The sequence below is a fragment of the Ursus arctos genome, unplaced genomic scaffold, assembly GCF_023065955.2.
Source record: "Ursus arctos isolate Adak ecotype North America unplaced genomic scaffold, UrsArc2.0 scaffold_4, whole genome shotgun sequence".
NCBI lineage: Eukaryota > Metazoa > Chordata > Mammalia > Carnivora > Ursidae > Ursus > Ursus arctos.
This window is the reverse complement of record NW_026623056.1, coordinates 8,689,567-8,712,935: the sequence shown is the minus strand read 5'-3', so window position 1 is coordinate 8,712,935 and position 23,369 is coordinate 8,689,567. Positions and strand designations below refer to the sequence as shown.

General features: G+C 34.5%; 1 protein-coding gene across 7 annotated transcripts in view; it reads right to left on the bottom strand.

Annotated features, from left to right (window-relative positions):
• The window catches only part of NAALADL2 (N-acetylated alpha-linked acidic dipeptidase like 2), a 1,320,052-nt gene that overhangs the window by 803,454 nt on the left and 493,229 nt on the right, over positions 1-23,369 (bottom strand). Inside the window, exon 2 of one of the 7 annotated variants that reach the window (XM_057306506.1) lies at positions 4,793-4,870. The exons of 5 other annotated variants lie outside the window; for them this stretch is intronic. The gene's annotated coding sequence lies outside the window, so the exon portion shown is untranslated. Of the gene's footprint in view, positions 1-4,792 lie in introns of all 7 variants that reach the window. One more of the 7 variants, XM_044384026.3, reaches the window with a different exon arrangement.

Here is a 23,369-nt window from a genome sequence, read left to right as displayed (position 1 = left end):
CACTGTCTGGCACATAGCAGATAGTCAATAAACATGGAAGGAAGGAAGGAAGGAAGGAAGGAAGGAAGGAAGGAAGGAAGGAAGGAAGGAAGGAAGGAAGGAATGATCTGGTTCCTAAAAACCTCGTTCTCCATACACTTTGTTACCTAAATAAGTGTTGTTTTGTTTTTGTTTTTGTTTTTTAAGATTTATTTGAGAGTGAGAGAGTGATCGCACACATGCATACATGAGCTGGGGGAGGAGCAGAGGGAGAGAATCTCAAGCAGACCCCATGCTGAGCATGGAACCTAGTCCTGGCTCCATCTCAGGACCCATGAGATCATAACCTGAGCCAAAACCAAGAGTTAGATGCTCAAATGACCAGGTGCCCCTAAATAAAATGGCTTTAATCAGAAAGCAGTGTGGTATAACAATTGAGGTTATAAATTCTGAAAATAGACCTCATTTAAATCTTTCTTCTTATTTGCCGTAGGACTTGGACACATTTCTGAACTTTTCTGTGCCTCAGTTTCCTCTTCTATAAAGCTGGGATCATCATAATAATAACCCCCCACAGGGTTGTTGTCAGGATTAAATGTGAAAACATATTTAGAATCCCAAAATGAATATTATCTCCTAATATTATGATCTCTTTTTATAATTATTTTTTTAAAGATTTTATTTTTTTATTTGTCAGAGAGAGAGAGAGCACAGAAGCAGGCTAAGCTGCAGGCAGAGGGAGAAGCAGGCTCCCCACTGAGCAAGGAGCCTGATGTGGGACTCGATCCCAGGACCCTGGGATCATGACCTGAGCCGAAGGCAGCCACTTAACCGACTGAGCCACCCAGGTGTCCCATGATCTCTTATCATTAATCTCCCATTAAGGAGATGGCTCATCTCTAATATGATATATTATTTATCATTCACACTGGGACACTTTTGAAAGTGAAAGGTGAAGGCACTAAAATGATTAAAAATTATGAGCTGACCTCTAAGTGTAAACTTAGACAGTACCAAGCAATAGGTAACATATGGTTCCCCTACTCACTGGCCAAACCTGATATCGTTATACCCAGACCTAGACAATTTAGCACAGACTATGGTGTTATCATTTTGACAAGCAACACCATAGGCTCCAATTTAGAATGTTAAATCCTGTGGGTTACATATACAACCACTTAAGCAACCTCCTTAAGTGTCTTCCCATTACCATGTTTCAATCAAATAGTCCCCTCTATTACCTGCATGTCTGCCTTCCTCACTAGATTGAGGGCAGGGCTCATCATTTCTAGTAATGTGTGGTTCAGAGTAAAACATTCACAATGGATGAGCACACCAAGCTCAATATTCAGGAGCAAACACCTCTGGCTTTATTCTTTATTCAATTATCTCTGAGATGATAGGGAAATTGCTGTCACCTGCAATTTCTGTATAAAATGTGTGGGTAAAGCAATTGGCTTGAGCTGTAGTCTGAGAATTGTGTAATCAGGTCACAATGTTTAATGTTAAAAAAGTTATGAAGGGGAATATTGATTCATTCATGAAACAAATATTTATTGTGTGCTTAGTAGATTCTGAATGCTGGAGACTCAAATTGAAAGAAGACAAGAACCTTCTTCAAAGGTTGTAGCGAAAATTAGTGCAGTGTAAAGTGATAAGTACCATGCTGGAGAGAGGAACAGATTATAATAGCATTACTACCAAGTAGGTTCTGAAGGATTCATGATAAAAAAAAAAAAAAAAAAAAGGAGTATTTGGAGACTAAAAAAAGAAAATTTTTCAGAGGAAATGTCTCTTTAGCTCTAAGCATGAATATGACTTTGGCAAATGAATTAGGTAAGGGAAGGGCATTCAAGAGAAAAAGTATAGTGAAAGGCATAAAAATTATGAATTATGAATTCATTTTATGAATTAAAAATTATGAAAGTTATCTTAGATTCAAAAAACTTAAAATAGTTTGGTATGCCTGGGACAAAAGGTTTGAAGCAGGGAATCATAAAAGACAAGGCTGTGGTTCAGACTTGAACGATACTGGACATCACTAGTGGTTTTTAACAAAGTACTTTTTATAAAAGCACTTTGAGGCAAGAACGTTGTAACATGAGTTTGATTACAGCATTTAAAGTTGAAGATATCTTTGTACCAAAAAGTACAAAGAAAAATAAAAGCTACTTTAGGTAACTTTTGTTTTATTATCTTAACTCTTCATATAAATTTTATCTGAAGATATCTAGCCTTGTCATCAACTGTCACCCCTCCAAAAAAACAAAACAAAACAAAACAAAAAAACGATTTAGAGGAAGAAAGGTAAGGAGAACACAGGTACTTTATTAGTGTCAGCGTGAAACACCCTTTTTTAAAATACAATCTCCCTCCACACCCTTTGAAGTAAAAATTCCAATCAACCTTTGTTTTTGTTTTAGTCGACTCTGTTGGATCATACTGTTACTACAACCGTTCATAATGTGAGTTTGGAGGTTGATTCTTACAATATCATTTAGAAGGCTGTCCCTTGTTTGCTGTTCTAACTAGAAAAGGTAATCATTACCTCTTTAGTTGTTTTAGTCTTGCCTCCTGAAAATCACATTCACACCTCAACTGTAAGTGACTCATGTAAATAATTTTTACTCATTTTAAATACTTTCTACCTAAAGTAGAGGTTTATAGGTCAATTCAGGAAATTATGTAATTTGAAATTTTAAGCACTGCTTTCTTTTTTATATAACTTTCTTATTATTACAGAGTAGAAAAACAAAAAAGTACAAATCAGCAAATTTGCTATTAACATTTTTGTATATCCTTCTCTCCTTTCTCCTAATATTCTTTTCTCTAACTGCCTATCCTTCATCTAAATAGGTAGAGAGGAAGGTAGATAAATAGGATGGATAGACACATAGATGAGAAAGAGATATAGATATATTTAGCTATTTGATGCAATTGGAATTATGTTACATGTTGTTTTATAGCTTAAATTTTACTTTCACTATCCCCATCCTTTAATTTCATTAATGATTTTTCCACAAGACTGTGAAATATGCCATATTATAAGGATACTATAATTTAATCTTTTACATTGGCATATTAACATTATTTCATTGCTGAAAAAAATGAAGTTGTGTACCTTAATATTTTAGAGAAATGCTTTCTACAAATTATTGTCAACTAATAAAGGGCTTTGTAGAGTCTTCAAGCACACTATAAATACCTCAAGAAAATGTAAAAAAAAAAAAAAAAAAAAGGTCAAGGTACAGGAGCGCCTGTGTGGCTCAGTGGGTTAAGCGTCTGACTTGATTTTGGCTAAGGTCATGATCTCAGGGTGTGAGATTGAGCCCCACACATCAGGCTACGCACTCAGCAGGGAGCCTGCTTAAGATTCTCTCCCTCTCCTTCTGCCCCTCCCAGTGCTCTCTCTCTCTCAAATAAAGAAATAAATCTTAAAAAAAAAAAAAAAAAGTCAAGGTCCAAATTAAAAAAAAAAAAAAAATCTTTGCTTTCAGGAATGTGCTTGCCTAATTTTAAATTCAATGTTTCCTGGCTACGCTACAACATCCACTGTGATGAGCCGAATCATGTCTATATTTTTACACAGTAATATCTAATAACAAAAACCAGTTAGTTGGTCAAACCAAGTATGTTTCCAATTATCTGTAGACAACCAAAATTAGTGGTTTTCAAAATCTAGCAGACATAAAAAAATCATTTTGGGAACTTTTCAAAGATGCAGATTCTCAAAATTGACCTCCCACCCCACTGCAGATTCAGTAAGTCAGTGGTGAAACTGAGAAATCTGCATTTTTTTCAAGTGTGCTAGAATAGTGGGCCAGCAAATTCTCTAAAGGGCCAGATAGTGACATTTTATGCTTTGGAGGTCTCTGTCACATACTTTGTTTTATATCATTTTTTTGTTACTATTTGTGTCTTTAAAAATGTAAAAAAAACATTCTTCACAAACTTCGCCATACAAACTCTAGGCCAGATTTAGCCAATTGTCTGTAGTTTGCTAACCCTTGCTCTTGATTTTGATGCAAGTGATAAGTGGATAATGATTTGAGAATTGCTGCTCAAGACCAGTGCACAAGGAGGAGCCCAGGAACCCTATGACAGGTGTGGCTACCTCAAGAAGCTGTTATTTAGTGCAAATTAACATTACTGTTGCTTTACACTTCTCCTTCTAGATAGTAATAAAGGCATATTCTTCTGTTGGATGTTTAGCTACTGTAGCTAAGGGTGGTTTTGTTTGCTTTCCCTGGCCGAGTCCTAAAGGACAGAACACTTCATTGTCTACAATGAACTGTAAGGTCATACCAACACACATTATAAAAGGCACAGCACAAGGATGTTACATGTTGACACTACGGTCCAATTAAGATGTGGGTCCTAGTCCAAATTCTGAGATTACTGATAGAATTAAAGTCAGTGAACTGCAAAATACATTAAGAAGAGCTAATAATGGCTGATTATGGACTATGTGCTCTTTTATACCAATATAGAAAATTGCATTTTCCAATGATTTCCCAGTATCTTCCGCTGCACATGTTTTTCTTAACAATGTGATTTTGACACTCCTCCTATTGAGAGATCGTGTCAGTGAAACTGGGTAGGCTTGTAACAGTGGCAGAAGTGGCATTATATGACTTCTAAGGCATGTCATAAGAGGCAATAAAGCTTCTAACTGGCTCTCTGGGGACACTTGCTTCTAGAACCCTGCTGCCATGCTGTGAGGAAGCCTACTTGTAGAGGCCACAGGTATATATTCCAATTGATAGTCCAGGTCCGGACTCACTATATAGCCAGCATCAACTGCCAAACATACCAGTAAAGATGCCTCTGGGTGATCCTAGCCTCCAGCTATTGAGTCATCCCAGCCATAAACTCTTCCCGGTTGAAGCCTCTGACATGGAAGAAAGAAAAGTCATTTCCATAGTTCCCTGTCCAAATTCCTAACTACAGAAACCATGAGAAATAAAATTAATATTTTCGTTTTTTAAGACACTTCAGTTTAGGGATAATTTTTAAGCAGTAATAGTAACTAGAAAAGCAAAGGAAACAAATATTACCCAATGTTATTCCCAGTGACTTTGATAAATTTAACAATTATTAAAAAAAATTAGAATTCTACACAGGCACCTATGAACATGGACATGTGTGTGCATACTCCAATGATATTTTAGGAAACCCTAAAATAATCCACATTTTGTTTTTCAAAGAATTACATTTGGTTGAGGCTTTAGTGGGTAAAAATTAATAATATGTCAAGTCCTATATGTCAAAGGTCTCAGATGGCTTTTTAGATATAAATATATAAGACATAGATATTTTACACCTATAGAGACATAGGAGAAAACTGAATATTAGTCATAAAAATGGCAATTTACTAAAATAAATTTGTTATTAGAAAATAAAGTTCAGCATAAATCTTTATGATTATGATTGAGACACCTGATAGCAGGATATTCATGCACACACAGTAGTGTATATGGTATGGAACTGTGACTTTTTTAATAAGAGCAGTAAAGTTGTAAAGAAGAACCATTTGCATCATTCCTAAATTCCATTTCCCAAATTCCATTTTCATTCTATTCCATTCCACGTTCTGCTTATATCTGTCCTTGAAAAGAACAGCATCACCCAAGAAATTTTTTAAAAATTCAAATTATAACACTACCGTTCCTTACCATGGTCAGCACTTAAGGAAGGAATTGTTAATCTTAGAAAAAGGTCATATTCAGATTATGCCTATAAATTTGATCAAAGTGAAATCATAAAATAGCAGTCTTCAACTCTGCTTTTCCGGGAAGCCTTATAAATTTTCCCTTATAAGGGTTGTGCTAACTTAACATGTAATCATGTGCAAAGAAATCATTTGTGTTGCATTTGAAAGAAGAAAATGTTCAGAGTTGCTTTTAACCTACAACCTGGCCAAAATAACTATAATATAGAAAAATCAGCATCGTGTGGTAGAGAAATTATACATTTGACCCTTCTGGAGATAAATGTACTGCAGATAAGTTATGATGTTCTAACTGTGCACAAGGCAATTACCCTATTTAAGCACAGTTATATATCAAGGATTTTATACGGTTGTGAGCCAAGGTAAAGCATTATGTGACAGTTCCAGCTTCACAACTTTTAAACGTTTATTTTTATTAGTGAGTTGCAGATTTCTTTATTAAGTCCACAAGATTCAGTGGCAAATCAACTTGTCGAAGAAATATCATACATATTCAAATATGAATGGAAATAAAATCGCAGGAATATACAGTTTTCATTGAATATCAAGCCATGTTAGACTAGAAGAGACTTCAGTTGTGCTCCTAACTGACCAATTTCCCATCACCTCTGCCTTTCCACTTCCATCTTCCTCTCTTCCTCCTTTCCTAATATATGTCCCTCTTCTTTATTTTCTTTATTCTTTTTTTATTCTTTTGTTCAACAAAGGTGAAAAAGCAGAATCACAAAAATGTTCCAGATCTGTATAAGTGAAACTAATTAATAAAAGTAAATATTCAGAACTTACTATATACTATACCATGCACTGTCCTGAGTGTTTAAGAAATATTGCCTCAATGAATCCTCAGAACAACCCTAGAAGACTGGTGTCAGTATTACCTCTATTTAACAGATAAGAAAACTGAGGCATAGTAAGTAAGGTTAATTTGCCCCAAGTTACACAGATGGGAATCAGGAAAACAGGATGCAAATCTAGGCAGTAAGACTCCAAACTCCGCTCTCAGGTTCTATTGTGGACTTTTTCTCAAAGATTCTGTTTACCCTAGGCCAAACATACAGGAATTAACTATTTTTTTATAAAATGGCATTCAATTGATAAACACTAAAATACAAAAGGAAGTACCAAAGGGCTCAAATTCTTGGAAGGCTCTGGACACCTGGAAAAGAATCCAAGAAATCCGTGTAGAACTGTTTCAGAGAGTATCTGCGGAATTGCAACTCGTACTTTCTATCCCATTCTGAAGACTATTTGGAGAGGGAGGAGGAAGGCCTCCGGGGGCTTCTCCAACTCCATTCTTCTAACTAATCAAAAAATCCTCACTGGCCATAAATTTCAGGAATTTTAACTCACAGAACCAAGTCATGTTCAATTCCCATTTATTCAATCTTGAATGTTTAGGGACACAAGTACTCCAAAGGTTGGAGAATTCTATTAAAGAATACCTTTGGAAAACCTCAGTGAATCCAGGGAATTGGGGCAGCTCAGACTCTTGCTTTACAAAGGTGGTATAACTCATTCTGCTATCAAATTTTTTCTCAGAGATTCAGGAGACAAATGGGAATATGGGAAGAACCTCAGATAATAGGCCTTGCAAATGGAAGAACAAAAACTGTGGCAAACAGATCTGAGTGAAAATCTCTGCTTCTCCCTTTACCATCCCCCATGTAAGGTGTCCTTTGTAAGCCTGTTTCTTTCTCTGTAAAATGGTAATACCAGTATTAACCTTGTAGGTCAGTCATGAGGATTAAATGAGATTATGTCAGAAAGAGTGCTTGACCCAGAGCCTAGTATATGAAGAATTCCTATTAATGCTTGTTTACAAATGAAGAAATTGAGACATTTACACCTAATGTTGGTAAGTGTTCCATGATTTTTTCAGATCCCTGTTTTATGGAAATATAAAACCCCCCAAATTAGATGATATATTTTTACTTTACAGAATATATTATCATGGAAAGTATACTTCATACATACTCAGGAAACTTAATATAGCAATTAATTGCTAAAGAATTATATACACTTTTTAAAGAAATATTTTTATATTCTACAAAAAAGGATATTTATCTACAAAACAAATATTTCTCTCTCTGGCACACAGGTAACCTAAAAATTAAAATAGCTGTACAGAGAGATTACCTCTAAATTTTGCAAATACTGCTTAATATACTTACTTTCTTTTTTTTAATTAAATGACTGACATATTAGAAAATGTTTTAAAACCAACCTTCAGACAAGAATCACAAAGCAGCAGGAGATAAGCAATAGTCAGTAACTACTGGATTCTGGCAAGTTGCTTAGCAACTATGGAACTGCAATTTTTTAAGCTCTTTATTCAGCTAACAAATATTTATTGAATACTTACTACATGCATGTTGCCAAGGAGAGATACAAACAGCCTCATGAAGAGCATATTATTTTTATCATATCCTCCTATGACAAAATGACACTAAGCAGTTTCATAAGTCACCTATACTCTAAGATGAGGAAAACAAAAGAAATTGAGTTTGAATCCCAGTCTGATGGCTTACAAAGACATTGCTGTTTTTCATTCTATTGTCTATTGATGAGCCCTAAATCACTGTCTTTGGGACTATACCACAGCCTGTCTTATAGTTACGTAACTGTTTCATTTTTATACAAATTTTAATATCCATGAGGTATAAGGATGCCATCAGCTTTCTTTTATATCTCCCAGAACGGTGTTACTCGAAGCGTGCTTTGTGGGATGCTAAGTAGTAACAAAGGGTTGTTACTAATTCCCAGCAAAATAGGTATAGATGTTAAAATTGTTAAAAATTTCTATGACAGTTTGATTGAATAATTTTATGTCCATTGAACTTAATGATAACATGTTTGGGTATACATTTTGTATGATTTGATTTTTTAAACTGGATCTTTATCTCTACAGCTTTTTAAAAATATTCAACTTTTGGGGGTCTAATGAAGGACACTAGACAGCACAAGTTTCAAATCAACAGTTTGATCAGTTTTGACATACTATGCACCCATGAAATCATCATCATAATTAAGATAAACACTTTGTTTACCCCCACAAGTTTCCTTGTATCTCTTTGCAAGCTATCCCGTTCTCCAGCTTCATGAAAATAAAATAGCAAGTGGGTGTGACTCTGTTCCAATAAAAATGTATAAAGCCAGACATTGGGATGGACCTGGCCTGTGGGCTATAGTTTGCTGACCCCTCCTCTAAAGAGTCATTCCATTGACTTTGAAAAGCACTGTTAAGTAAATTAAAAACAAAGAGAGTAAGGAACAAAAACCACTGGATTTTTGATCCTCAAATCATGTGGAACCTGATTAAAGTATTGCCAAAGCAATCCTAGTAGTAGCTTATCTTTTATTTTGAGATGGCCTTTGCTTCAGAACAGTAGTTTGGATTTAACTTTATCAAGGGGTCTTTAGTAATAATAGCATGTAAGTAGCACTTATTATGATTGGCTGATTGTCAATTCATTTACCTACTCTTTTTTTTTTTTCATTTAAAAATGATCAACACTAAATATATGACCTTACAAAAAGGAAACAAGTCATGGGCATTTTATAACAAACAGTCAGTGTCCAAGGGTGGATATTTTGGACTCTAAAACAGATCAAGATGGTTATAGAAAGAACAATCTCACCATATATTCTGAAATTATGAATAGTAAACACCCTTAGTTTTAAAGGAAAGCTGAGTTACCAAAGTATTAATTAGCTTTCCAAGCACTGGAGCACTGTTCTCCTCAGAATACAATGGATTAATCACAACATCAGGTCATGCAGCATTGCTTTTCTATATACTGTTTTTGCCAAATGAAAAACCACTACCATGGTCCTACCATAATTATGGAAAAATAAATAGAAAATAAAAGGCAGAGGGGCACCTGGGTGGCTCAGTCGCTAAGCGTCTGCCTTCGGCTCAGGGCATGATCCCGGCATTCTGGGATCGAGCCCCACATCAGGCTCCTCTGCTGAGAAGCCTGCTTCTTCCTCTCCCACTCCCCCTGCTTGTGTTCCCTCTTTTGCTGGCTGTCTCTATCTCTGTCAAATAAATAAATAAAATCTTTAAAAAAAAAAAAAGAAAAAAGAAAAAGAAAATAAAAAGCAGAAATAATGTGGCAAGGATCCAAAATATCCTATCTCTAATTTTTAAAGTTTGTTAGACTTACCACACTTTCTGGATCCCTATTTATCTTATACTTTTAAGAAAAAGAAACATTGGACGTGATTATAAAACTTGAGGTTTAAGTGGATCACCTGTCTCACCATCCCCTTAGAGTTCAGGAGGAGTTCCCATTAGCTAGTTTGTGCAACAGAAGAAATATATTATATAGGGTACACATCAGAGAAGCAAGCTTAAAAGAACAGAATAACATATCTAAAGGTGTATAACTGGAAATTCTTTATTCACTGTTACTCAAAAGTTTTCAAGTCACAAACTTCACGTGTGTGCCTATGTGTATGAATCTGTGTGTATATACTGCAAAGGTTAAATTTTCCCAGCCTATTGCCCCATATCACCTCCACCACTACAACTACATACTTTGAGACAGGGTACTAAAAAGGTAAAAGGTCTAAGTGTTTCATAGAAGATGACAGAAATAATCAGTATATCTCTCAGGCTTTGTTTTTATTCTTAATTGCTAACAGTTTATGTCAGAGATACATGAAATAAAATTTTTATGATGAACCAACTTTCATTCTATATGAATGTGAGAAAATGTGATGTATCTGCCATAGGTTTCTGACTTTTATAAAGAACACCTAGGCAACTACAAGATAGTCCCTTATTAATAATATTTTAGAGCCAAACATTGGACAAACGCTTATTTAGTTAGAACAATACTATACATGAAAGTGAACATCTGTAGCTGATTTTTCAAGCACTATATGAACAATCATATCAGATTAACTTTGAAGAAAACCCTCTGAATGTGTGGATCTTTTCAGTTTTAGAAATGTCTGAAGTTGAATACGCTAATACCCTAGAAATGGAAAAGCAAGACCTTAATCTTATGCTAGGCAGGACAGTGCATTGGCAGCGCTCATTTAAAATATATACATTAGTGTTCTTGCACAGTGCATAGATTACATGACTTTATGTGGGGATGCTATTTCATAAACGTATCAATGCTCTAGCAATAGGGATGACAAGCAAAAGACTGAAGGCCATAAAACAATATCCTGCACTTCTCTATCATAATATCCTTCAAACTTTATTTTTTATTACTTTTTAGTTGTGTTTTTCGCTAGATTGTGTATTCTTTGGAACAAGTATGATGTTTTTCTTTTTAAGCACAGCACATAAGGATCCCTTACTTTTCAAAAGTTCTAATAACGCCACTTTGCTTTTTACAAAAGACCCACATTAGTACTTATTTTTGGTAAAGGAAAGAAATCTGAAAAGGAGTTTTGCTTTTATGAAAAAAGGCAAACAGCAAAAATAGTATTCCGCATTTGTTTTGTAGAGCCATTACAAAGGCAGCATGTACCCCCAGCAGCGAGAGTGGCCCACCAAGCTCCTCCCCTGGGAACTACACTTCCCATTTCAGTATCAGGCGTCCCATAGCTTGCACCTGTGTCCGTGAGTATCTGTACTTTATCTCGATTCTTGTGTATCTACTAAGATCCCAAGATGATGTAGCCTAAGGTATTAGGAAAGCCTACGAGAGGTGATTTTTTAGGTGTGGGAACACTCAGAAATGTTTCCATATATATTAATGGTAACTGATTCTTTGCTTTATGCCATTTCAGCTTACAAAAGCTTTTGTAGGAACACTCTTCTTTCAGATAGTGGCTGAAACCTAGAGTCCTGTAGTTTGCCAAACACAATGATTATCAAATAGTTGGTATTTAATACTTTTAATGACTAAACTCAGTATATCCTAAAGCCAACTAAATTATACCTAAAGCTTTGTAATGTTATTATTAAATAAGAAACTGAAAATATTTAAGTATTCATTTATTACTCTAGATTCAGAGTTTCCCAAAGTGAGATTTGAAGGCTACCATTATAAAGTAGTCTAGATTCATAGTTAAACATGGATACTGTGTTACCCATTTTATACTTCATCAATCTGAATCACTTGGTTATGAATTGTCCTCATTCTCTCTCTTCCTCTTGTCTCTGAATTTATATATATTTTTTTTTTTCTTAAAAAAAAAAAAAAAAAACACTCCCAGGAGATTCAACTGCACACAAAAGGCTGAGAAATCCTACTGTACATGCTAAAAATAGGAGGCAGATTATTGTTGTTAGTAGTACTATTGCTAGGAATAGAAGTGGTAGTACAACTAAATATCTGTGGAATAAATGGAGTGGATAAATTGATTGCTGCAAGTTTATGTGTCAGACACAATGTTCAGAAGGTTACAACACATTTAGTTAAAATAATATCTCAATTTCTGTCCTCTGTAACACGTGTTTTATCACAATTTCACACATTTATCACACTTTCAAGGAATAGGAGACTGAGATTCACAATGATTAAAATAAAAAAAAATACTAATTCAAATGGATACATTCACCCCTTTGTTTACTGCAACATTATTTATAATAGCCAAATTACAGAAGCAACCCAAGTGTCCATCGATAGATGAATGGCTAAAGAAGTGGTATATATCTATAATGGAATATTATTCAGCCATAAAAAAGAATGCAATCTTGCCATTTGCGAGAACATTGATGTAGCTAGAGAGTATAACGCTAAGGGAAATAAGTCAGAAAAACAAATACCATATGATTTCACTCATACGTGGAATTTAAGAAACAAAACAAACAAGCAAAGGGGGAAAAAAGAGAGAGAGAGAGACAAACCAAGAAACAGACTCTTAACTATAGAGAACAATCTGATGGTTACCAGAGGGGAGGTGGGTGGGGGGATGGGTGAAATAAGTGATGGGGATTAAGGAGCACACTTATGATGAGCACTGAGTAATGTACAGAACTGTTGAATCACTATATTGTACACCTGAAACTAATATAACAGTGTATGTTGACAATACTGGAATTGAAATTTAAAAATAATTAATTAAAAAAAAAGAAAAAAAAATTGCCTAAGTTTACATACCATAAAACATGTAAAGAGGTTAAATATATGGTCAAGGCTAAAAAACCTTTTAAATGCTAGTACCCAATTCTATCTAGTTCCCAAGCCCAAATGCTGTATTCTAAAGTATAGATCAGAATATGGGCACTATATCAATTTCATGTATTTATCACTAAAAGAAAACATATTCATAGAATTTGGGAGTTCATTTCTTTTTAAAAATTAAAAATACCCCAGACTAAATATGTCTAGATACCCTACAGCAAATATCTTTGAATAGCATCAATTATTGTAATTCATAGGGCAAAATGATTGGCTATTCAGAGAAGATACCTGGCAAATAATCAAAACTTTAATGGAACTATTCTAATGGATACATATACACAGGCTAAGGTGCCATTATATAGATTATTTTACTTGAAAAAAAAAGACATTTTGTGATGAAGCTTTGAAAAAGAACAGCATAGTTGGTCTAAAACCTATAAAAATTAACTGTCAAGATCTACAATGAGGAGACATGATTCATCTTTTCAAAAACCTTGTGCAGTTTAATAATTGAATGCTCACAAGATCATAAAGAGATTCCCAGAAGAAACTAGAAGACCTATTTGTAACAGGAATTCATGAAAGAAAGAGGAGCTCAAAGCAGAGAAAATACATCTCAATTATCAAGGATTTGAAAAAGAAAGTGTGTCTACACCATGGGAGAAAAAAGCTGATTTTAGAAAACTAAAGTTCCAAATAATTCCCTCTTCAAAGAGAAACTATTTTATTATTTAACAGAAGTACCCTTAATTAGAAGAGCAAAAAAGGCACCAAGGTTCAGCAAAGCCAACAGGCACATAATCTTTTTATTATAAATTTTGAAGTAATGCTTTCTAAATGACACAGTATAGTTAAGGTGATCTTGAATATATTATATTACTAAGTCATAGTCACAAAATTAAATCTTGGGAATTTTAAGCACTGTTAAAGTTCATGCAAAATTCACCAAAAACAGAGAATGTACAGTATATTCTGCTGCTTACAAACCATGCTGATGGAGCATAAGGAACTCCAGTATCCAGCAGGGTTTACTAAGAACACGGGAAGCTAAGGAGAGCCTAGTAGTTCTCCAATCAGTATTGAAGTAATATGCCCAATGACTGCTCATTTTGATACCATTAAATTTCAGTAGATTTAATTTCTATTCCGATCACCACTGCACATATGCTTCTCAGCCAGTGGTTCTGATACTTGGAAAGATACAGAAAAATTAAGTCAGGATGTACAAAACAGTTAATAATCTAATGTTTGGAAATATAAGAAATCAGCCTGGGCTGTCTGTGTTGTTGCTAGTATCTCGATTTTATCTAGTGTCACTACATTCATTATTAGAGTGAAAACATCTAATTCAGCTTCAGCAGTTTCTTTGTTTTGATGATCTGATGGTGCCTGGTTAATGATATGCTGTGAGATATATCCTAACTGGTAATGTAGTTACTCCTGGGGAGAAAGCAATGAAACGTTATACTCTGCAGTTCTGGTGAAAGAGACACTGTAAGCTGCACTGCATGCCTCCATCAGGGGCTGAAATTACAAAAATAATTTTATGTCGTCAAAGTTTCCAATAACTTGTGAATCTTTGACATTGGTGAACATGTTTAAAATACCACCAGAAGAAAAACTCATCTCAACACACAACTCTGTTACGACTGGATTGATCTCATCTATTAAAAACACATAAAAATTGTTGAAGTTACTTGAGTTTCCTCAATCATTTCTACCTGATAAAATAAGCCTGAACTTTCGAATTACAAAAGTCAAGGTGAAAACAGATAACAAATCATCATGCAGGAAAAGTCACCTTTTTTCACGGCTAGCGATTTGCTCAGGCCTCAGTTCCTCACAACATAGGGTCAAGTCAACCTGGTGTTCATACCTCTTCTTTCACTATGCACTTGCGAGAAACTTCCACTCTATTCAAACCAACAATCTCATTGTGTCTCGAACACTTCCTAATTTCCTACCACCACATCTTTGTTATGACCCAGCAAACTTTAATAATCTCATCTACCCTTGAAGAGGCGGTTAGCATTCTAGTGCTGAGAGGAGGGTGTCCCATGGTGATTTGTTTTTTTCCCCTGAATTCTGATAATAAACCATTTTTTACTTTCATTTGACAAAAACTAATATCCTTCATAATAACAGTAAATGCTACTGGGCCTTTACCTTAATAGCAAAAACTAATCTAATCACTTTACACAATTCAACTCATTTAATCCTCATAATAACCTTACGATATAGTATCCTTTTATGGATAGAAAAGTGAGAAAGGGAGATGCTGTGTGACTTCCCCTGGATCGCAAAGCTCCTGAGTTGTTAGAACCAGGTATCAAACCCAGGTAGTTTGATTTTTAACCTCTATTCTACATTGCATTCTGTGTTATTTTACATGAATCATAATTTTACCAACTATATTATTTCTCAAGTTGTGGCTTGGGTACTGATGATTGGTTGATCATTACATGATTTTAGGTGGTACACAGGCAGAGCCTTATAGTCAACAGATGTATTGTGATTGGTTGAGCCCTCAAAATACCTATTTAACAGAAATAACATACTTGGTTTGTGTAAAACTATGTCCCCTTCAAAGTGCGAGGAAAGAAATTTCATTAAGAACCCAACAGCATGTCAGTTATTTTGTAAGATTAAGTGATTCTATTTAATTTGGTCCTAACTGCAATATATGCAAAGAACATTTAGAATATTCATCTTAAAGGAGACCTCAAATAATTATTCTGCTTAGTATATATAAAGTATACTATATGGTATAATTATTCAAAGCTATTCATACCATATTTCAATTTATCTATTTTGGTTAAAGTTCTATTGAAAGCTTTAAGACTACCTTCAAGACATATTAACGATGAGACTTGATGAATAGCTAAGTAATGAAAATAACAGAAATAAGAATAACCACCCCTATCTTTTCTGGAAAGAATTACTCAAAATAACTCTTTTAGTTACGGTTGATGAATGTAGCATCAATAAAACTACATAAGATGCATATTATACAAATTAATATATATATTTTTAATTATAGGAAGTAAAATCTACAAAAATACACCCACTGTATCTATTCTTTCCATGGTTTTATAGGATGTCACAATTGACCTTGCCCTTGAACTTCCAAATTCCGTTACTTTTAAAATTAAGCAATACAGGCAATGTTATTTATTTGATTTCTTTTTATGTTCTGAATTGACATCAGTCTCACCTCCTTTATGTCCTTGCTAGATACCATATGCAGACGTCTTTCAGTGGGCAAGAAAGATAAGCGTATAGAGATCTATGCAAAGTGCACTAAGAGAAACACTGATGGCTTTGATTAGAGCAAAGACAGAACAGAGAAGATTAAAAGATTTTACTATTATCAATCTATAACAAATTTTAAAATAATATTATTGAATATATACTGTATGCTAAGCATAATGTTTAATTCTTTATATACATTACGTAATTATTTCTTATAAAAATCTGTTGGAATAGGTACCATTTTATAGAAGAGACTAAGGAATCTCAAAAACAGAAATGTTAATTAACTTGACCAAGGTTACACAACTAGTAAGCAAACAGGGACAGGACTACAATTTAGATTGGCCTATTCATTTGCATACATAAAAATACTTTGTAAAGCAGGAAAAATAAAAAGATTCAAGGTCAGTAATTCCACATCTCCAAATAGTCCAATGTTGTTAATTGAAAGAATTATTGAAAGGGACCCTCAAACCCATATACACAAAGGTATTTTCTCAATCAAATCATAGCAAAAATAGAATTACTTTATTTTTATTTTTAGAATATGTATCATATATATTCATATAATCATAGTGCCATGCATGTGTGTATACTCAAAACATACTTACATATTTATTAATGCATGACACTTTAAGAGATTATCTAAAGCTATACAATTCTTCAATCACGATTCTATAGCATATTCTATAATTTTTGGAAGAGATGGAAATAATGATAAAAAAAAAAGTGAAGAGGTGAAGAACATATTAGGGTACTTTTACTAGCTGTGTCATTCATCATTTCCCTGATATGGGCAGTGAGAACAATTCCTTAAAAACATAAAATTCCCCTCACTAAAATCCTTCAATGATTTTCTATTATGCTTAATATAAAATCCAAACTCTTTAACTTGACCTACCACAAACTTTCTCCTCTGTTCCCTATGCTCCTATGCACTGCCTGTTTTCCAGCCTTCTTCATGTCTCACTTAGTACAAGCCACTGCCCTCCTTGGAAGGCTATGCCTCCACCTTCCCATGACCGGCTCCTTTATTTTTTTGGTCAATCTAGCTTAAATGTCATCTCCTAAAAGATGCATGTCTCCCATATAACAGTATTCAAAAATGGTAATTAAATAATTATTTATTTCTTATTGATTTCTCTCCACTTGACTACAAGTTCTATATGAACAAGGGACCTTCTGAGTTTTATTTTCCACTGTACATGTGAACTAATCAATGAATCACTCATGAATAAAGGAATATCAAAGACAGTAATAATGGGATTTAAGCATTATTATTCCAAATTATATTAACCAGTGAAATATATATATATCCCCAGCTACCTATTTCTAATGCCTTTTACTGTCATTACAATTTTATACTAAGCTGTATTATAATTTAACTATGCCTTACAATTTGATAAGCTAAATATTAGAACTGGCTGTTATAAAATTATCATTAGTTTGCTGTCAATGTCTGTTTGCCAATAATTAACTCTAAAAATAAAGTTGTACACCCCTTGTAAGCAAGTCCAGCTTCTTTAATCATGATTAGGTCACGACAAATTTCAAAGAAGAGTGAAACCATAGCAAATCTTTTAAGTTCCTTAACTTCTGTTTTATAATTTCTATATCTGTTAAATTAATATGCTGAACTGAATCACTTCTAGCCTCCTTCAAGCTCTTACATTTGGTGATTCAAAAATTTAACTTAAATTTCAGATTTTTTCCTCTTCAATTGCGTTGTCAAAATATTTCTACCTCCTCTATACAAAAAAATATGTAACAAAGAATAGAGTGTTCTGGAGCAACTAAGTTACTATTATGGTTTTTTCTCCACTTTACGTTGCTTTTTTTTTTTTTTTTTTTTAAAGATTTTATTTATTTATTTGACAAAGAGAGATAGCCAGCGAGAGAAGGAACACAAGCAGGGGGAGGGGGAGAGGAAGAAGCAGGCTCCCAGCGGAAGAGCCTGACGTGGGGCTCGATCCCAGAACGCCGGGATCACGCCCTGAGCCGAAGGCAGACGCTTAACGCCTGCGCCACCCAGGCGCCCCTATGTTGCTTTTTTTTTTTTTTTTTTTACAAATCTAACCCCATGCCTCAATTTGATGCACAGCTGGTTAGACTTATGAATGTCATTACAGCATGTGTTTTTCTAATAATCACTCTGCCAAGGGACAGGGCGTGGGCCTTTTTGAACTGGTGAACTTCCAAAAAATAGCAGGAATTGAAGTTCTATATTTTATACCTGCAATGCCAAGCTAACAAAACTATGGAAGATGTTGAAAAGCACCAGGGAACCTGATTTGTTGTTGTTGTTGCTCTGTAGCTCTGTGCCTAGCCAGAGGCTACGTGCTTAAAAAATGAATAATTTTCTCTCATTATTTAAGACTAGGGCATTGAAAAATGATGGTATTTAGATATGTGGTAAGAAAACTATAGAGAAGGAAACACTGGTATGTTTCAAAAAATTGTTTTTATCAGTTTCAAAAATGAAAACTACTATGCAAATCCTGTTTCTCCTCAAACTTTTGCTAATTCCAAGATCCATTGATGGACAAAAATCATTGCTATGCTGTTTGCCTAATGGTGATTTGTTTATTTTCCCCATCATTCTACTTTTATTAATCAAACATTCTACTGAATGGAATACCTGTCCCTTCTCCACTGCTATGGATTACATGTTTGTTTATGCCCTAAATTCATTTTTTTAAGTCCTAACCTCCAACGTGAGGGCATGTGGAGGTCAGAAATTTAGAAGGCAGTTAGGTTCTGATGAGGTCATGAGAGTGGTGCCCTTATGATAGGATTAGTGACCTTATTAAGGGGAGCAAGGGAGAGGTGAGCTGTCTTTTCTCCACCATGTAAGGATATAGAAAGAAGGCATCTATCTGTAAGCCAAGTGGGTTCTCATCAGAACTCAGCCATACCAGCACCCTGATCTTGGACTTCACAGTTGCCAGAACTATGAGAAATAAATACTTGTTACGTAAGCCAACCAGTCTATGGCATTTTGTTAGAGCAGCCCAAGCTAAGATATCTACCCTGAATATTTATATATTTATGTCAGTATGGACTCATGGAAGTGTATTTAATTCTATGGGTTAATATTCAAAACTAACATTTATTTTCTTTTTCAAATCATTTTAGCCTCAGTCATCCATGCTTTTTCAACAACCACCATCTTTTTTTAGCACTTTTTAGACTCTCCTACCACAAGATATTTCAAGCTCCTCTTATGTTTACCCTGCCCCACCTGGAATCAGCCATTTTTCCAAGAAGTCCTTGTTCCTTTTATTGCAGAATGTTTAGAAACTAGGGCCTGGGGTTTGCACCACTCAAAGTATTTCCCTGAAGACATTTACTAAAAAGGGAAAGATAGTAACTTTATAATAGAGAAAAGTTGCAGACATGTGCTTTACCAAGTGATCAGATTAATATCACCATTAAGAAGACATATTGACATCATAAACCTTCTTGATTTGGTGAGCTGATAATACAGCATCATTTCAGTAGTATTATTGTAAAAAAAAAAAAATCACCACTTTATTCCAATCACGAGAAAAATCAAATCCAAATAGAGGGACTTTCTCCAAAATAACTTGTCAGCACTCTTCAAAAGTTGTCTAGTTCATGAGGGAAAGAGAAAAACTGAGGAACTTTTACAAAGTGGAGAGGTTAGGGAGAAATAACAACTAAACTCAGTGTGGGATCCTGGATAGGATCTTGGAACAGAAGAAAAGAAAGCATTAGGGAAAAAATCAGTACAATTCAAATAAGATTTGTAGTTAATAGGGTTGCACCAATGTTAATTTCCAAGTCTTCAAAGATGTACTGTGGCCATATATGTTGTTAATATGAGGAGAAATGGGACTGGGACATAAATGGGAACCGGGTCCTATTTTTGCCACTTTTCAGCGAGTCTAAAATTATTTCAAAATAAAAAGCTTTTATTTTTTTTCCTTTTAAACAATCAAAGATAATTCATCATATTAATAACACTATTTATATTTTATGATATACTTTCACCAGAAATGAAGGATGGAACAGGTGATGATAAACAAATGGCACAATGGAAAGCTCCTATCCATGCCCAAGCATTCCGAATGAAAGTATTTTCCACCAACTGTAGTTTTGACCTCTAAAATTCTGAAAACATATTTCTAAAAGTAAAATGTCCCATGAATTCTTATGAAATTTTGCCATATTTGATTTTTTTTATCTGAGTTATTGTTTTAGAAGTTGAACTTGCAAAAAATTAAATGATTAATCACTGCAGCCTTCATCAAGGAAAAAAAAAACAACAAAAGAAGAAAAATATTCTAAGAATTTAAGTGGCTTCATTCTAAAAATTAAATTAGTTAACTTTATTGGGCAAACATTTTCTGCCAAATACTTTCCAAAGACAACATTAAATCGCTAGATAGGGACTATGGTACATTACAAAAATAGCCATAACTCTTTTCCTTCCTTGATCCACACACTCGCCCATGCAACTCTATAGCTACTCCCATGAAAAAGTGGAGTCTGTTCCACACTCCTTGAATCAGGCCTAGTTGTGTAACATGCTTTGACCAACACAGCGGAATGACAGGATGCCAGCTCCAAAACACCTTGTGTGCTTCCTCTCACTCTCTTGGACCTCCACTCTGCTGTGAGTACAAGACAAAGCTACACTGCTGGAACGAGGTGTCATCACATGAAAGAGAGGTCAGTTGTCCCAGGTGAAGCCACCTTAGACCAAACTTCAGCCAGTTAATCACCAGACCCTAGATTAGGAAAATAACCTACCTCATCCACACAACTGATCGCAGATGCACCAGTAAACCTGGCTGAGCTGAACCTAGTGAGCAGTAGTAGGTCCTTACTATGTAAGTCACAAAGTATTGTGATGCTTACTTACATAGCAATAACTAACTGATACAAGGGCTTTTTTTTTTTTTTTACCTTCTGCACAAAAGGAAAACAAGGTACAGAAGAGTTAAATAGGTTGTTCAAGTTTGCACCAAGATTAAGTATAGTGTTACAATCCCACATCTGTCTGACTCCAAAATGTTTTCCATTTTGCAGTAAGTACCATCTCCCCAAATCTAGTGTGTTCCCGTTTTCATTATTTCTCTAAGTATCATCGCTATACTTGACTTATAAATTATTAGATTGGATTACAAGTGACTAATCTTTTCTGAATAAGCGCATGCTAAATATTGTTCTGATTAAAGAGACATTTATTATACTTGATACGCTTTCATAATCATACATTCTTTTTTTAACGTGAAATCAAATATGCTACATGGTAACAATGATTAAGTGTCACAATAAATGCTTTCAAAATAGGCCTCTTCCTATTTACTTGTTACATAGCATATTTTATTTTTATCACAAGTATTTAATATGGATTTTACAGTATAAGTATAATTACATAAACATTCTTAAAGACATTTGACACTCAATTTTATTTTCAGTTTAAAAATATGCAAAATAAATTATGAGTTAGGCTCAGAAAATTGTGATGAAGACTCCATAGGATCTTTATTTCAACAATGTTACATATAAATATCTTTGGAGCCAGGTTGCAATGATGCTTTTCCTTATTTTAATTCCCTAAAGTTGATGGTTCAAAAAAGACAAAGAAATAGATCTAAAACAAATGAAAGACTGAACTGCAACTTTCTTTTAATTAAACCATAAAGTACAAGTTCCAAATAGTTAATCCCATTTGATCTAGAAAAGACCTTCCAAGAACTTAATAAAACAACTTGTAGTGGACAAGACAGTTAAGACACTTTCTCGAAGCAAGGTCCTGCTGTGCTGGAAGTAGTCAACTAAACTAAATATTTTGCAGTGTGACTGAAATAAAACCCACGGGATATTTCTGGGGCCACATGTTACCACAATTAAAGAACATCTTAAACAACCAAAGCTATCACTTTGCTATATTTATATTCAGTTTCAGATCTTTGCTCAAAGTCACTGAATGAAAGTTGTGACCAAGCATTTTAATAGACCATTCTGCCTCTAAATGTAAAATGTCCTTTAACACAGTACGCATAATGCAAATATGCTATCACTGATATTATTTTTCTTTTCATCAACAAGTTCTTGGGTTTTGGTTTAAATTCATAGCCGGTTAAGAATTGAGAATCATTTAAAGAATACACAAGTAATCTTTTAAAAAAAATAGGCCATGTAAAAATTGAATTTTTTCTGCTCCACTTATGGATTGATATTAATTTACATTTGGAAAATTGGAAGTAATTTCTGAAACAAAATTAAATCAAATTTTTAATTTTAAAAGAGCTCTCAGCATGTCACAAATAAAGTTTCAAATGAGAACTATTGCCTGAAACACGTTACCACCATACATAAACCAGGAATGGTGATCAGACAGAAATAGTACTAAAGAATACCACGTATGAAATTGAATATAGTTACACATACTAAACACTATGTATTAGACTGTAGATATTATTTACACTTTCAACCCCTCTGATTCAATGAACCATAACACCTAAAACATAATACAAGCTATTACCATAAACTCTTAACTTTGCTTGGGTCAAAAGTTAGATTACATTTTTTCTTTCTAAAATTGTTGAAGTATTACATGATACGATTTAATTTTTTATCCATTAACATTATTAACCTATTTTTGTTTTCCTTTCTATTCCCCAAATAAAATGACCTGAATTGAATCTTTTTTTTTTTTAGAAGATTTTATTTATTTATTTGAGAGAGAGAGACAGCATGAGATGGGGGTGGGTCAGAAGTAGAAGCAGACTCCCCGTTGATCATGGAGCCCAACGAGGGACTCGATCCCGGGACTCCACGATCATGACCTGAGCCGAAGGCAGTCACTTAACCAACTGAGCCACTCAGGTGCCCTGAATGGAATCTTTTAAAACAAAATATACCTTGGACATCGGGCCTAACCGTCAATGGCATGTGTCCTGGAACCAGACTGCTTGGTTCAAAATCAGACTCTACCACTCACAACAGCTTTATGAAGTCGTCCCTATTCTAAAGTTGGGAAGACTAAGGTTTAGAAAGCTTCCTAATATTCCAATGTCAAACTATGTCAATTAACCACGGTGAGATAGCAACCTCCATCTGATTTCAGGCCTGGCTCTTAATCACTAAGCTCTTATGTTTTTAAATGGTAATCACAAAAATTACCTGAAAGAGCTTTATCACCAAGACAACACAGAAGACAACATTACACCTCCTGTGCTGTCATCCCTCAAAATATACTCCCCTCACCCAGCAAATACACTAACTCGCATGAAATAATTCAGCCAACTCACTGCTTTAAAATTTGCTAAGCTTTATATTTA